Genomic DNA, 3,107 nt, shown 5'->3' with positions numbered 1-3,107 from the left:
TTCAGGAATAAATAAAATACATGAATAAAAATAATTTATGTAAATGTCAAACTTGAAAAAATTATCCACCTGTTAAGTGCTGTTCAATTCCACATACTAATACAATTCTTATTAGTCACAGGAAAACGTGTGGAAAAGAAGTAAGTAGGAGACTATAATACATGTGTATATATTGTTGCAGAGGGCCAAGAGTGAAAACATACATGATGTACGTGGGAATTCAAGAGGTGTATTGCTTCTGGAACCTACTTTAATTTTTCAGAGCCCTCCAAGTCAAACTCTGAGTTGTTGATGACCACGTAAATACAAGTTACTGCATTTCATAAAGCTTAGGATTAGAATGTTCAAGGGTACAGAGTATCTATGGAACTTTAACCTAAAGACATCAACAGAATTTAGCTAGAAACCAGAATCCAAAATTACACAACCATGTGGCTCCGTGCTGGTCGGTGCGACCTAGGACGTGGCCTTCAGTGCGCGCTTTAAGAAAACCTACATCTGACAACCCAAACCCCTAACATAGAGAAGGGCTTTCTTATTTGTGTGACCAATCACACTTACATGACATAATTGTCTTTCATACTTTTAATTACTTGGCAAACAAAAAGAACTGGAAGGAAGCCAAAGAACTGAAGGTGAAGTAGAAAAGGAACACTGTTTCAGAACTTTTCCAGGTGTATCTTTTGCCATTATACATGTACGATGATTAAAAAAAAACCCTCTTCTTATAATTATACATCTCTTCAAAAAACAACAAAAAAGCTGAGCTTAGCACTTAGATGCCGGCCAGAGAGCATCGCACTGAGCAGTCTACTGCATCTCTCTATACCCGAGTGTTGGGAGGACTGTGTTGTACTTCTTGATGCACAGAAGACACCCATTGCTTCTAGGGACGCTTTGCTCCCTAAGACTGCAGAACTGAGGCCTGTGAGTCAGCAGCGGGGACCCCAACCTGGTCAGCGTCCCGCCCCCTGCCCCTCAGCGGCCAAGGGGCGGGGCGGAGAGGAGCTCCGCCCCAAGGCGCCCAGGTAGGGTTGTGGGTGGGGGGTGGGGAGCAGGGGGAAAACTAGTGCCAAGGCTTGATGTCAGAGCTTTGACAGTTCCAAGTGATTCACTCTGAAGAAACCAAGTCCATCGTTCTGCCCCTCAGGAGTAAACTGCCTTGCGCCGTGCCGAAGAAACAAAACCACCATTAACTTCCTGTCTCTCAAATGTCATAGATCACCGGGGAAGGAGATAATGGGTCTGTGAGTAGATTTGTGAACTTTAAAAAGGTACATATATTACATAAAATTGCCAAAACACTTGCAAAGCGGAGAAATCAGATTTAGGTACATGCTCATATACTTAAGACAAAACTGAAAAATGTTTGTGGTCCTGGACATTGAACCCAGTGCCTTGCATGCTAGGGCCAGCACTCTACCTCCGAGCCACATCCCAAGACCTTTTCAATTTAACAATTTACATTTCTGACTACGGAAATATAGAAGTTAACAGATCCTTTAGTATTTTGGATCTTGTGTTAGTGCAGCAATCCTTTTAGAAAGTTTTTGTCCACTTAATTACTGATACACTACTTATTTTGCTCACTCGATTTTTTTTTTTTTTGGTATCGGGGATGAACTCGGGACCTTGCGCTTGGGAGCAGGCAGCGGAACCACTGAACTAAATCTGCAGTCCTTTGCTCACCTGATTTTAAAATTATGATTTAAAAACTGAATTCCTCAAAAGGCCACCATGGCAGGGGATAAGAAAGCAGCAGAAAACCGTGAGTTTTATACTAATAACAAAGCATCCTGTTCTCACATGAGGGTTGCTTTTTAGTAAGTCTGCTTATACTAGAAAAATGAGGTAATTAGGAACCTCAAAAAATGTTTCTTGAATAAACACATGACTGGGCTTTACTCATTTAAATGATCAAAATCGATGTGCAAGGCCCCCTAAAGCATTCTCTATTTGTAAACAGCTGTTCAGAACCTATCTAAGAAATGAAGTATTTCAAGTCACAGAACATGAACACTATTATTAAATAAGCACTAGGCAGCTATTAAAAGATGTGCAGAAAAATGAAGTCATTAGAAGTACCTCTCTAGCATTGGTCAGACTTTAATTTTTCTTAAAGTGCCACCTTGTGGGATACACTGGAATGAAACAAGCCCAGCTCTTAGGACAGAGTGAATTTTAAAACAGACATTTGCAAGAAAAACTCTCTTCTGTCTTACCATATTAACTTTAAAGCACTAACAGAATTTCAATAGATGCTTGAAATAACAGCCTTTATTTTCAGGTGGCTCCTGTTTTCTTCTTGAAGGCCAGAGCACCAGGGACAAGGAAACACAAAGATAAACATTAATCTAAACTCATTGAGAATGCTAAGAAATTGAAAAAAAACAAAAACAAAAAACAAAACCAAGATACCTTCTGTTTCTACAGTTCTGTTTATAAGGTCAGAAGATAGAAAGTCCAAAGGAAGTTTTAGCTTATTTTTTAAAGAAGTAGAAATTAGAAATGCTTGAGATATAGTTGTGTATTAAAGTTGGGCTGAAAATTGTATTGCTATAAAAGGAAGCAGTAAGACATGAAAATACCTTTCCCTTGCCTTTAAAGAAACTGCATTATTCATTTTCCCATATTGTCAGGATTTGGTGACCTCAAGTTGTCTTCCCATTGGGAAGAAGGAACCTGTAACTATCTTCCTAATTATATATCTGTATGTACTCAATGCACAGGAAAAGGGATTTTGGGTAAGGTCTACAATTTCTCAAAAGTCCTACTGGTGTAGGACTTTCATAGGTGCCTTTCAACAGTTTATTTACTTTCACAGTGAATATACTCCTAGGTATGTATACCAAGTGTAGCTTTGGGTGGCTGCTTCTTCCCACAAAACGAGGATTATGAATGATTTAGTTTACCTGGCTCAATCTTTGAAAAGATAATTTGTGATTAGGCTAGCTTCTTTATAAAACTGGTTTTTGAACGTATCAAGTCCCTAGATGCCAGGTGACTTTAATTCTTATAATATATTTGATGATCAAGAATGTATCTTTCAGGGCCGGAGATTTAGCTCAGTGATTCTGCTGCCTGTTTTGCAAGCACAGTCCTGTGAA

The sequence above is a fragment of the Fukomys damarensis genome, unplaced genomic scaffold (genome assembly GCF_012274545.1).
Source record: "Fukomys damarensis isolate Sample0158 unplaced genomic scaffold, DMR_v1.0_HiC HiC_scaffold_4, whole genome shotgun sequence".
Taxonomy (NCBI): domain Eukaryota; kingdom Metazoa; phylum Chordata; class Mammalia; order Rodentia; family Bathyergidae; genus Fukomys; species Fukomys damarensis.
Note: the sequence above shows the minus strand (reverse complement) of the source record.